Here is a 15,246-nt window from a genome sequence, read left to right as displayed (position 1 = left end):
GGGGGGCATGACCCTCTTCTTCCAGAAAAAAATTAGTTTGTTACTCATAAACATAAGGAGTTAATTCATTATAAAATGATAATGTACTAATTATCGTATGAACCAATGAATTTTTTTGAAACATAAATTTCTTTTGATAGAGTCCTGTTGAAAATATAAAACTTTCTGAGCTCACGGGTGGTCCATGCCTCTACGCCACCCTCCCCACTGGAGCCGCCACTGCCTCTAGGCACACATTTATACAGCAAGTTAATTAACATTTTTTTTATTAGTTTTTGTATGCTGCTTGATAGGCCATTAAGGTTAGGGCCACACGAGCGCACAAAGTGCATCCGTTGCAACTTACTTTTTGACGTCTGTTGTAGAAATACATAGAAGTGAATTGGTGACAACACACGAGGTACGTGCGTACCAAGTAACGGAAGTCGTAACGGACGGTGATTTTTTAACTGCGTAGAAATGCTACAATGCACGTCAAGACATGCAAAAGTTAATTCTTCGCCTGGTTCAATTGCGTAAAGCCAACTGACGTTGACGCACCACACTCAACGCTCGTGTGGTGTCATTGGCGACGGCCGCAAAAAGTAAGTTGCAATGGACGTACTATGTGCGCTCGTGTGGCCCTAGCCTAATAGTTAATAGTAATGTTACTAATTACTAATATTATATTGATAACTATAACTAACTCACAGTTAATAGTAACAGTTGATAATAATTGTAAGAAAAGCATAATAAAGTCTCCTCAAATATTACTTACGTTTGATATGATTGGCAAATTCTTTCCTCAAAACCAGAAATATTGAATAAGATAGTCACATCATACAAAGTGGACCTGAAAAAAAAACATTTTAATTTGCAGCTTCTATACAATTTTAAAATTTCTTGAGCTGTGTCTCACCACTGTTTCAATAGGCCTTACATTAAAATAATGACACAAACACACAAAATCTTCAAACTCAATTATTTATCTTGTATGTATTCTTAAAATAAGATTGTCCATGATATGATATACAGTTAAAAAAATAATTAAATCAAGTTAAGGTAACACAAAGTAAGTGATCACAAACTGTATAATTATGTAACTGATATATTATTTATTACTTCTTAAAGTCCAACTTTGTATATGGATGTTAAAATTTTCATGTTTTTAATGTATATGACTATTGTCAATGCTAACTGTTGTTTAGCCTGTGACAAATAATAAAATTGATTGAATTGTATCACAGCAAACATTTTAAATAAAAAGTTTGTAGGCTATCTCCACCACAATCGGAAAATTGATTTTAGTAGTTTGAAAATAAAGAACAGTAATAAATCCCTGCATTGATGATGCAAAGAAATATTTTTATCAGTAAAATTCCTAAAAGCCATTGGCTATAATATGAACAGTAGGATCCCTGAAGGTGGGCTAGGCCAACAATAGTTGACAAACAAAAATCTAAAAAAGTGAGGTCCATGTTGTAATAGCAGTGTTTGATTAGCAATGGCGTTGCTATTATATCATTGTTTATCATTCGAAAAAGCAGATAGCACTAAGTCGCTATTCCATTCTAGCTCCGCAATGTTGCCAGATGGTTTTTCAACAATGTGGAAGTATAATAAATTTATAAACAAAATATTTAATCTCAATCATAAAAATTTATAAATTACCGTATTACAATATAAAACTATATTAAAACTATATTTTCTTGACGAATAAAATATAATTTATTATTTGAAACAAGAATGAACAGTAATTATACCAGTATTACGCTAACTATCGACTGTAGAAGTCAGTTGCAAGGCTGAGAATCGGCAAGCTGTTCCGCTATTTTCTTCAATACCATTATAACATGGACCTCACTATAGGCCTATAGGGTAGTCGGAGAGGTCTGTGTAAGCCAATCCTACTACTCAGCCTGTACTGCATAGCATATCAGAAATAGGCCTATAGTAATAATCTGACTATCATACTTATTAATGGAAACTTTTTTCAACTTTAAATTTTAATAAAGAAACATATTATAATAAAAAAATTTATGTCTACTCAAAATATGTTGCCAAGATATTGTAAAATTAAGCCGTAGGCTAATGCAAATGACCTACCGTACTTAGCCTATTCGTTTTTAAAAGAGTACTGTAGTTATCAGTGTACAATATGTCATTATCATCATTTGACAAATTACTTGAGAAATAACATAATTCATGTCTAATTTTTTGTACAATTATATTATAAATTGAGTTATTTTACAGAACAGTAACTTACAAATTTCTATCCTAACCTAAGCTGTAACTAACTATTAGTGAGGTTTTTGATTTAGTATTCAAATTTTCCAAATAAGTTTTAATTTATTGTAATGTATTCTGTGATTCATTTAGAGTATAAATTCAACCTTCAAAATATTCAAATCATTATTCCTGGACTGAAAATCAAGTACCGAAGCAGTGTGTGATCACATAACCTTAACTTTTGGTCAACATTAACATTTTAGCAAAATTTTTGGAGAAATAATACAGGCTTAGCCTATTTTTTCCTCCAATGTCATAATTGTATTATGATTATAGTGTTTTATACAATAAATGAATAAATAAATAACCCTGACTTACCTTATTGCACTATGTTGTTATGTTAACCACATAATAATAGCCAAAATGTTTTTTAGTAAATTACGGGAGACAGCCACTCGGACGACGGAGCGCTCGGACGACTTTGTAAACAAACCATTTACCACTCTGTCGACATTGTAAACAAACTATATATAGCTAATCCATGACGTAGGCAGCTCTCAGCGCTCCAGGTGGAATAATTTGCTTTCAAAATATGTAGCTCTATGAATCCCTTGTTCCAAGCTTCGTTCTCCAAAAAAGGCGCGCAAATACGAATTTAAAGATTTTAAGATTACGAATTTTAAAAGTTTGTTTCAGATGCGTAATAATTTTATTTTTCTGAAAAGATGTGAAAAGATATGAATCTATGGATATAGTTTATACTCTTGTCCTCTGAATTAAAATTTCTGTTTGTTTCAGATGCGTAATAATTTTATTTTTTGGAAAAGATGTGAAATGATATGAATCTATGGATATAGTTTATACTTGTCCTCTGAATTATAATTTCTCTGAACGTTGGACAACACATCCATAGGAGTTTATTCATGAAATAAATTTCCACACTTCTATAGAAAATCAAGTGACACGAGTTTTGTGAGAAAATAGAAAAATAGATGGATTTTGGAACTGTAATTTGGACACAACGAGTTTAGGAACGTATTGGGAAATCAGATCAGGTACCAATATCATGAGCTGGAAAATATAAATTCAGCATAATTATTATAAATATGATTATAAATATATTTTATTTTCAGGAATAAGTCAATGATAAATACATAATATACATTTATTCTGAATTGAAATCATAATAATAGATATTTATTTTTTTCCTCCAAAAATATGTAAAAATGTAGTATGAAAAAACAACCAGATAGATTTTGTATATTCTCTTGAGTAATATTCCAATAACAAAGCATAAAATTACAATCATTATAAACATTTTGTAAGAAACAAATGTAGGAAGAATAATATAAAAACTCAAAGAAGGAAATATGGTAGTTTGTTTTCAGATGTTCATCATTTTTTATCAATTCAATAAGTCAATGCAGTATTTAAAATTACAATCATCAAAATTTGTAAGAAACATGTAGTGAGAGTGTCATAATAAAAACGACAAAACAAAAATACAGTAATAATATATTCCCAAATGTTTATTAACTTGGATAAACAACATTATTATAATCTAATTGCAATGTCAGATAGAGAATTCATTTTTTCATTATTTAACCTACAAACTTAAGTCAAGTCAAAGACCTTAAAGATGCATTCTCTTAAGGTCTTAGAGTCAAGTGATCATAATGCACAATGAAGCTGAAGCCACAAGTGAAATAGAAAATGTAGTTGGACATAATTATACAGTACGAGCTTTGATTCATTAAATGTACAGCGGACATAATGGACTCAAATGGATATTTTCTTCATGGTATTTTTGAATAGAGAATTTTTATCAAAAAATATTAATTTTTGAAAAAGTTATTTGTTTAAAAAAAAAAAACTGAATTCTAGTATTGTTATTTATATTTTATATTATTGATTACCTACTTATTCCATTATCTCACAAAAGTAATAATCAGAAAAAAGTCTTAGGCCTACTGTTTTTGCACAATCTTAAAAAAATGATACCCCACTTCATCATAATATAATGTGTCGGGGTAATAAATAATATTTAATTATATAAATAGTATTTAAATCAATAAAAATTATTATTGATATATAGAAGAGTAATATCAATGGAAAACTTTTATAGAGAAACAACCAAAATGAATTCCTGTTGCCATATCTATAATTAAAACAATCAAAGCAAAAGATTCACGTTTTCAATTATTATTTTACTGACCTGGGCAATAGTAATTTTAGTGAAACCCTTCATACTCCAATATCACTATATACATCATCTACTTCTGATCAAAGAAATAATGAGACTATAAAATATTATTCATTGACCGAGCGAAGTGAGGTCCAAGATTCATGTTGACGGTTTTGCATTTCTCTTGATGTGTGTTCCGCATTTACAGCGAAACACTGTATTTACAGCCTGGTTGCACAAAATTCGGTTAAATTTTAACCGTGATTAATTTCACAAGAACCAATCAGAGAAGACCTTTTTGATAAGACGGCTTCTCTGATTGGTTCTCGTGGAATTTATCACAATTAAAACTTGACCGGCTTTCTAGTTTTTGGAAAATTTAATTTGAACGTGGACTATGTCCCATTTTGGCAAGCAAATTTTACAACTCCAGCTGTTTAAAGTATAGAACTTAACTAAATCCCGAGCTCGGAAACCTTAATGCCCTTAGGCATTAAAAACCAATTTGCAAAATAGACGAAATACAGCTGACTCAATTTGTGTTTTCTTCAGGATAATAATATTATGAGAGTAGAGGAATTTTCTCCATACTCCAATATTACCTACTTGCTTTCTTTGTAAGGGCTACTCGTATTTATATAAAAAATATTGAATGTAATTTATAATCCAGCTGACAGTTGATTTGTTTTTTAATAGAATAACTAGTGACCCCTGGGTTATAGAACTCGCTCATGAACTGTTGTATTGATCTCTGAAATCCGCAATTTGTAATTATACCCTGAGTTAATGAGAATTATTATGGAAACAGTTAAATATCTCTTTTACAAGTAGTATGATATGACATTAGGTTCCATGGGGATCCTATTCCAATTGAAAAAAACTACTTTCTATCGCTTCAAAACTATACTCATCCAACTTCATTTTTCAAATAGGAACGTGGTCATATGATACATGATTTCGATACAGAATTTAAAAAGAAAATTAATGACAAAACCTGCACATATATCTAAAAACGTTTCAATGATCTCAACATTAAAGATAATACTAATAATTAATTGATCGAGCGAAGTGAGGTCTAAGATTCAAGTCGACGGTTTGGCATTTCTCTTAATGTTTAAATGTTTATATATTGCGCATTTACGGCGAAACGCGGTAATAGATTTTCATGAAATTTGACAGGTATATTTATGTTTCTTTTTAAATTGCGCGTCGACGTATATACAAGGATTTTGGAAATTTTACATTTCAAGGATAATATAAAAGGAAAAAGGAGCCTCCTTCAGTGAAAATCAGACTATAGAATTATTCATCATAAATCAGCTGTCGAGTTGACTATAAATTGCATGCCATGACGCATGCAATTCAATATCTCTATGTAACTTGGTAAAAAATTAGCATCTGTGTAGACTATAATTGCATGCCTCATTGAATGCAATTTTTATGCACTATTAAATAGGATGCAAAGAACTTATAACAGCTCGTCTGGGCGCCTAGATGTCTTCTGGTTTTCTCGCGCTAAATTCTGGAAAGCGTTATATGTTAATTAAATCTTGTGTAAGCATGATCTGATCAAATAATAAATAGTTAGTGTATCAGTGTGGATTTGCTTATGGTTTGGGACGTCGTTATAACTGCGCGAGGTCTACTGTTCACAGAACTACTAGTGATACAAAAATGAAATATATGGGTACCTACATTGAATAATCGAGTGTTAGTAAACACTAATAGTAGCTCTACTCACAATTTTAACACTGAACAAAAAAGAATTGTCATAGAAAATTTGTCAATGTCATAGCAACTGCTATCACAATTAGTATTATCAATTACGCGTATGTTACAGTCAATAGACAGGCAGACAGACGTTAACATTAATATAGAACTTATAAATGAAATAATCATGTTGAGTATTATTCAGCTGAAATCATGTGTCGGCGCATAAAGGACAGTCAGTGTGATACCAGCCTGCCAAATAGCATCAGCTTTTTTAAATGAATTGAAAAATTACATGATTAGCATCTAATTAATTCCAGCTGACTAAATGATAAAAAAATCGAAACAAATTTTTCTTCTTAAGCACTTTCAATGTTATTTGTATATCCTGAAAAAGGACGATGGAGTTAGGTCCGCCGCAAAGTAGACCCACGTTAATCCACGAAAAGCAACCCACGCTGTGGAATGTTTTTTAAACCATTGCTATAAAATTATTCATAATCAATCAGCTGACAAGTGATTATTCATTGCATGTATTACACAGATGTCTAGAGAAGCCTATCAATGGTTTACAAAACATCCCACGGCGTGGGTTGCTTTTCGTGGATTAGCGTGGGTCTACTTTGCGGCGGGCCTTAGTGAACTCTGCTGTCCAACGAACTTGACCTGTAAAAAGGTTCAAAGAATACGTGTTCAACATTTGAAGCTGATTGATCAATTCTCTCTAATGTTATTGTAGAACATACAAACAGATGGACAACGACTTTGGCCTTCAGTAAGTCAAAGGTGAGAACTCGCTAACGCTCGTTCAATAAATCATTGCAATTGTTTATTCATTTTATTACTCAGTGAAACCTGGGCCCTGTTTCATAAAACTTATAAGGCACGTAATACAGGAGAATCACCATTCCAATTACATGCTCAATACAGCTGATAAAATCAGCCGATCCTGTATTACAGGACTTCTAAATTTTTATGAAACAGGCCCCTGATTGTATTTCTCAACTTTCAACATTATTTATTATTTGATGTTGAGCATGCATTGTAAAATGTCTTATTGCAACAAAAAAATTTCTGTCTCATCATAGAAATATGAGAGATACAAAAAGAGAGATTCAGAGTATGATTAACTTTTAAACTTTCTTTTAGAAAACTCAGAACACATTTTGAAAATTCAAATTTCCAATATATTTTTTAAGCTTTCAAATGTATTTTCATTTCTGTCAAGGTATTGTTTACAAAAATCAGAATATATTACTTTTGTAAATTATAAATTCACACAGGAGGTGCTAGAATGGAATAGGATAATAATAATCAATAACAAATTCGAATAAATTCAAATTAATTTTATTTATCAAAGATATAATATTATTTGCTACAACTGTATTTGCTTACATCGTAATACCTGTCTTACAGACAGTAGTTTCATAAACTTGAATACTTGGCTAAGATGAAATACTAGCTTAGAATGCATTTCAGTTCTCTCAAACGCGATTCTTATTGTCCTGTTAGTGTCATCCCACACTCATCCACCATTACCCTCCATATCATGGTAACAAAACACCATATCAATTTTATCCACTGTCCTCAGTAGCCTGATCTGAAAAAATAAATTGATATCAGTACCAGAAATTTAATATAATTTTCTTTTATCTTGGCAGCCACCAACATTTGTGACATTAATTGCATCAAAATTGTATTCCAAGAGCAGTATATCACGACTTATACAAGATGCTAACATTTATTATCATTGAATGCAAAGTGGATGCCGGTTCAGTGGTGAATGCCAAGAATGGCTTCTCCAAAACTTGAAAGTAGACTATAAAACTTCAATACTAGGGACATCATGACAAATGCTCTATGTTTAATCTACAAACATCATATAATCACTGATGATGATGTCTGTTGCTATGCTATACTTGTTAAATTGAATAACATTTTGTCCAAATGCTCTTTGTGGGTGGAGTTAACTTCATTGTATATAAGAGTACTAAATCTTATTATATTGAAGTTGCCAATCTTTATTATATTAAAGCCACATAGACAAGAAATTCACAGCCAATACGGCTGATTGTCACGGACAAACAACCTCGAAATCAATTAGGGAACGTACTGGAGGCTATGGGAAAACCTCCAAATCACGAAAATTTCACCTCCTGGCCCCCTAGAGACCCCCAAATTTTTTCGACATTTGAAATCAGCATCGCACAGAAAATTCGATAAAAGCTTTTTTGTTCAGCCCCCGGAGATAAGCCTATAGCCATTGTTCAATTTCAACCGGATTCAAATGGGGACCCGGGAAATTGAGTTTTCATCGAAAATTTGAAGTTTTCCCAAATACGAAAAATTCCCAGCCAAAACTATAAGATCGCTGTGAAAACTGAATACCAAATCTGTTGCATACTACACTGGAGGCTACGGGAAAACCTCCAGACCTTCCAAATTTTTCCCCCCGGCACCCCTGTACTCGCCCAAATATTTGGGACACATTTAAATTTGTTTCCCACAAAAAATTTATTTCAAGCTTTTTTGTTCAGCTCGCCAAGTTAAGTTAATAGCCATAGCTAAATTTCAACCAAATTCAAATTGAGTTTTCATCGAAAACTGTGTGTGTGTGAGATCTTTGTAACGTGTCGCGCCTTTCCTGGCATCATTCCAAGTTGTTTACTGACCAGCAGCTGTGATCTAATTATTGAAGAAGAAGAAGAGGAAGGAGGAGGAGAAGAAGACAATTGTGCGGGCGGAGCCCGCATCCCAGCCGGAGCGCGAAACGCGGAGCCTGCTACCCAACACTATATAGTCACAAAAGACAATTGGGCGGGCGAAGCCTGCCTCCCAGCCGGAGCGCGAAGCGCGGAGGCTGCTAACCCACCCTATTGGGGGTGCAGGGGGCGAAGCCCCCTGCCGAGCGCGAGTTTCTAAAGAGTTGCTAAGTGTTCTAAAAGAACACTTCCAACTTCATGAGTGTAAATCTTTTGATCAGACCCTTGTCTGATTCAGCCGCCTTCATTAAACTATTCTACTATGAGATTTGTTGAAGAGTTTTCCTCTCACATAGAGCATTCATTTTATAGTGAAATATAAGACACTACAAATGCCAAAAAATGTTTCTTATCCATTAGATTTTACAGTAACAACATTCAGGTAGACCTACTTTATAATGCCTGAATACAGGCGAAGTCATAGAGGTCTTTCTTTAAGCTAAGGTAACTTTTCTCCATTCAATACAGATAAGTGGTTATACACAGTCAAATCCTGGAATGTGACAGAAATTAATTGTTGATGAAAACATCTGAAGGCCACTTTTAATACGTCAGAAATAAACCCTCCTCTACTCAGTTACTCAGGCACTTATTTATACAGCAAGTTAATGAACATTCCGTTCTTATAGTCCAGTCAAGAAGAGGCTATAAGGGGGAATGTTTGGAAGACAATTTTTGACCCTACAGTTCTGTTTAGGGTAGTACGGAGGTAAACATATCAAAAGTCCCCACCCCTACCCCATGTGCTAAGGGGGTGTGGGTGGTTCAAAGGTACCATTTTTTGGTTTCTCGCATATAAATCTGAAACTATGAATCTTACGTACATAATTGTTATTTACAAAATTTAAGCTTACATTATTTCTTACAATATCCATCTCACAACTTTTTCTATATGGTATCTTCTCTAGTTTTCGATATATCCTCTCTTGAAGGTGTAAAATTTTTGAAAAAACATGTTTGCCTCCAATATATTTCAACTTTTGCTCTTATAACTTTTTAAAAATCGATGGGAAAAATTCATGCTGATTATGAGCTTATAACGCATTGAATTGTCTTAAATTTGATGAATAATTTCACACTTATACGCATTTCCCTATAACTGTTGCAGCAGCATTAGTGTTGATTGTGAAATCTCCATTTTTTCAACAATAGACCAATTGACAAAGGAATTTGGAGGGAATGTTTTAGACATTACGAGAAGAACATATCAAAATTCCTAACTCATGTGCTAAGGGGATGAGGGTGGTTTGAAAATTGCATTTTAAGCGTTTTGCTCCCACGCTCTTGAGAACAATGTGTTCAACTGACATAACTAACTATTCAAAAATGAAGCTTAATAAATTCTCTACACTTTTTGTTTGCTGGAATTTTGTGATATTCCAAACAGTTACCAAGATATTCGCTCTTGAAGGTGTGTAATTGTTAAAATGACAAGTTTTTATCCAATGTTTTGCTCTTTCAGGGCTTATAACTCTCCAACAATGCATCATAAAAACTGATGCTTATAGAGCATTGAATTCTCTTTGAAATGATGCATTATTTCACTATTCCAAGTTTTCCTTTCATTGTTATAGCAGCTTCAATGTAGGGGGTGAAATTTTCATTGCTGCAACAATTGATCGTTTGAAAATCACATTTGAAGGGGGGTGTCTGTGAAACAATTTTTGACTTTGCAGCTTAATTTGGACCAGTTAGTAGGTGAACATGCCAAAAGTGTGCATCTTTATCTCCTCTGTTGAAGGTGTGGAACCGCTGAGTTAACACTTGTTGCAGCAATGAAAATTGCACTTTTCTATGTTCACCTCCTTAAATACCCTAAACAGAACTGCGGGGTAAGAAATTGTCTTCCAAACATTCCCCTCTATACCCTTTTTTGAGCATCCATTGCCTGGACTATTATATTAGCTTTAGTATGCTGCTTGATAGGCCATAAATTAATAGTTAATACTGTTACTATTGACTTGACAGTTAGTAGTAACAGTTGATAATAATTGTAAGAAAAGCATAATAATGTCTCCTCAAATATTACTTACAATTGATATGATGGGCAAATGCTTTCCTCAAAACCACAAATATTGAATAAGAAGATAGTCACATCATACAAGGTGGACCTGAAAAAACATTTTAATTTGCATTTTAATTCAGGTTTCCGAAAATTCAACACTCTTGTGAAAAATCATAACTTATTACTCTTGAAAGTTTTAAATTTTTGGAGAGATGAATTTAGAAGATTTCCTTCTCTCTTTGAAATTCAATGGATGGGACAGGAATAATTTTATCTGTCCGCCAGTTATATTGGACGGGAATTGCAGGAAACTGAAAAATTAGGCGAACCAAAACTTATGATTTCTTGATCATCCTCAATGGATCACAAGGTGAAACACTGATCAAATGAATGTAACCTATAATTGGTATAGAGAAACAAGTTTAAGACTATCTGGAAATATTTCTCAGATCTTATATTATGTTATTTCATCATAGATTGGATTATTTCAAACAGTTGAGGCAAAACAACAAATCTGTGCGGTGGGGGGGCATGACCCTCTTGTTCCAGAAAAAAATTAGTTTGTTACTCATAAACATAATGAGTTAATAGAGTTAAAACACGAGGTGAAAAATTAATGTTCTTGCAGCTTACTGAAAAATGTTAGGAATCATTTTCTTTAGCTCACTCATGGATTTCCAGAATTAACTACAATCTCAGTAATCACATTTTTATAAATGAATCGCTAACCGCAGAAAGGAAACATGTCCAACTGATAGCATTGTAATGGCGACGTTTTGAATAAATCATTTAGGCCTACTGCAGGTTTAGGTTTTATCAAGTGTTTTGTCTCTCCTGTAAAATTATGAAAACTGGACATGGTGCCTTTCTGCGGTTAGCGATTCAGATAGGTTCACAAATATTATTTAATGGATTGAATTTTATATTATTAAAAAAATTATATTCAAATTATGAATGATTCATTATAAGATGATAATGTACTAATTATTGTATGAATCAATGAACTTTTTTGAAACATTAATTTCTTTTGATAGAGTCCTGTTGAAAATATAAAACTTTCTGAGCTCACGGGGGTCCATGCCTCTATGCCCCCCCCCCTGGAGCCGCCACTGCCTCTAGGCACACATTTATACAACAAGTTAATTAACATTTCGTTCTTATTAGTTTCAGTATGCTGCTCGATAGGCCGGCCATTAAGGCTAGGGCCACACGAGCGCACAAAGTGCGTCCGTTGCAACTTACTTTTTGACGTCCGTTGTAGAAATACATAGAAGTGAATTGGTGACAATACACGAGGTATGCGTACCAAGTAACGGAAGTCGTAACGGACGTTGATTTTTGAACTGCGTCGAAATGCTACAATGCACGTCGAGACAGGCAAAAGTTATTACTTCGTCTGGTTCAATTGCGTAAAGCCAACTGACGTTGACGCACCACACTCAACGCTCGTGTGGTGTCATTGGCGACGGCCGCAAAAAGTAAGTTGCAACGGACGCACTATGTGCGCTCGTGTGGCCCTAGCCTAATAGTTAATAGTAATTGTTACTAATTACTATTGATAACTATAACTAACTCACAGTTAATAGTAACAGTTGATAATAATTGTAAGAAAAGCATAATAAAGTCTCCTCAAATATTACTTACGTTTGATATGATTGGTAAATGCTTTTCTCAAAATCAGAAATATTGAATAAGATAGTCACATCATACAAGGTGGACCTGAAAAAAAAACATTTTAATTTGTAGCTTCTATACAATTATAAAATTTCTTGAGCTGTGTCTCACCACTGTTTCAATAGGCCTTACATTACAATAATGACACAAACACACAAAATCTTCAAACTCAATTATTTAATTCTATGTAGCCTATGCCAGATACATCTTGTATGTATTCTTAAAATAAGATTGACCATGATATAATATACAGTTAAAGAATAATAATTAAATTTAGGTAACACAAAGTAACTCATTAACCAAAGCAATTTTTCAAATCATTCTAAACTGTATAATTATGTAACTGATATATTATTTATTACTTCTTAAAGTCCAACTTAGTATATGGAAGTTAAAATTTTCATGTTTTAATGTATATGACTATTGTCAATGCTAACTGTTGTTTAGCCTGTGACAAATAATAAAATTGTTTGAATTGTATCACAGCAAACATTTTAAATAAAAAGTTTGTAGGCTATCTCCACCACAATCGGAAAATTGATTTTAGTAGTTTGAAAATAAAGAACAGTAATAAATCCCTGCATTAATGGTGCAAACAGATATTTTTATCTGTTTATTTTTATATTTTTATGGGCTAGGCCAACAATAGTTGACAAACAAAAATCTAAAAAAGTGAGGTTCACGTTGTAATAGCAGTGTTTGATTAGCAATGGCGTTGCTATTATCATTGTTTATCATTCGAAAAAGCAGATAGCACTACGGCCGCTATTCCATTCTAGCTCCGCAATGTTGCCAGATGGTTTTTCAACAATGTGGAAGTATAATTAATAAACAAAATATTTAATCTCAATCATAAAAATTTATAAACTACCGAAATGAAATAATCATTGAAAACTATATTTTCTTGACGAATAAAAGAATGAACAGTTGATATACCAGTATTAGGCTAACTATCGACTATAGAAGTCAGTTGCAAGGCTGAGAATCGGCAAGGCTGTTCCGCTATCTTTCTTTAATACCATTATAACATGGACCTAACTATAGGCCTATAGAGTAGTCGGAGAGGTCTGTGTAAGCCAATCCTACTACTCAGCCTGTACTGCATAGCATATCAGAAATAGGCCTATAGTAATAATCTGACTATCAAACAGACTTATTAATGGAAACCTATTTTCAACTTTAAATTTAAATAAAGGAACATATTATAATAACAAAATTTAGGTCTACTCAAAATATGTTGCCAAGATATTGTAAAATAAGGCCGTATGCTAATGCAAACGACCTACCGTACTTATTCGTTTGTAAGAGTACTGTAGTCATCAGTGTACAATATGTCAATATCATCATTTGACAAATTACTTGAGAAATAGCCTAACCATAATTCATGTCTAATTTTTTGTATAATTATATTATAAATTGAGTTATTTTACAGAACAGTAGCTTACAAATTTCTATCCTAGCCTAAGCTGTAAATGACTAATAGTGAGTAGGTTTTTGTTCATTCAAATTTTTCAAATAAGTGCAGTATCTCTTGAGTTTTTAATTTATTGTGATATATTCTGTGATTCATTTAGAGTATAAATTCAACCTTCAAAATATTCAAATCATTATTCCTGGACTGAAAATCAAGTTAGTGCCCAAGCAGTGTGTGATCACATAACCTTAACTTTTGGACAACATTAACATTTTATCAAAATTTTTGGAGAGAAATAATACAGGCTTAGCCTAGTTTTTCCTCCAATGACATAATTGTATTATGATCATAGTGTTTTATACAATAAATGAATACATGAAATAAATGAATAACCCTGACTTACCTTATTGCACTATGTTGTTATGTTAACCACATAAAAAGCCAAAATGTTTTTTAGTATATTACTAAACTATGAAAGCTAATTTTCAACTTGAAATTTTAATAAAATATCACATCGAAGCTTTGGGTTTAACGGTTCCAGCAAGCAGCAATTCAAGATCAACAAGGAAGAAACCCATTGCTTTGTTTTTGAAGATAATAATTTAGTTCAATATAGAAAGAAGTAGAAAAATGTAGAGAGACAAAGCTGGTAAGAATGTTATAGGCAGCGCTAGTATCAATCTTCAAAACGTCACGGATCTAGTGTATATGCTATATTAAGGAGCTATAAAGACTGGGTACACGCAGTCGCCATTTTGAGTCATAGCATAGCATTCGTTTCAACTGCTTGTATTGCTTTGTCAGTAAAGGGTACTATAATCCTATTTTATAAATACTTAGTTACTTTTTTTCACTAAAATGAGTCAAACCGTTTTCAAATTAGTTTACAACGAAGCTGCAAATTATACTATAGTGAATATTACCATAGTAATATTGAAGATTTACTCAAAGATAATTATATTTTTTTCAAACTTTAGGTTTCAATTTAGGAGAAGTGAGTGAGATAGATGTAGTTAACGCTTTCACCTTTCAAATATTTGAAGAATGATAGAAGTAGTGGTTCAGATGGTACACCCATTATTTCATCAAAGAATTGAAGAAATAACTAATTTTACCATTGTTGTAAATATTTCATTTGTCAATTAGAAGCAATGAATTTCCTCTCATCTGGAAAGAAGCTAAAATCACTCCTATTTATAAATCATGCAAAGAAAATGAGATAGTAATTCTAGATCTGTAGCTATTAGTGGAGCTAAAGTCATCAGTTTCAAACAACATTCAGTTCCAA

General features: G+C 32.7%; 1 long non-coding RNA gene across 1 annotated transcript; it reads right to left on the bottom strand.

Moving 5' to 3' along the window:
* Positions 1 to 7,434: 7,434 nt before the first annotated feature.
* Positions 7,435 to 14,617, bottom strand: LOC120355290. Its single transcript, XR_005573493.1, has 4 exons — positions 14,362 to 14,617; positions 12,515 to 12,589; positions 10,899 to 10,976; positions 7,435 to 7,703 (listed from the first exon to the last, which is right to left on the bottom strand). It is a non-coding gene; the product is annotated as an uncharacterized LOC120355290 (long non-coding RNA).
* Between the last annotated feature and the right edge of the window lie 629 nt (positions 14,618 to 15,246).

Source organism: Nilaparvata lugens, chromosome Y (genome assembly GCF_014356525.2).
Source record: "Nilaparvata lugens isolate BPH chromosome Y, ASM1435652v1, whole genome shotgun sequence".
NCBI classification, from domain to species: domain Eukaryota; kingdom Metazoa; phylum Arthropoda; class Insecta; order Hemiptera; family Delphacidae; genus Nilaparvata; species Nilaparvata lugens.
Note: the sequence above shows the minus strand (reverse complement) of the source record. Positions and strands in the feature narration are given on the sequence as shown.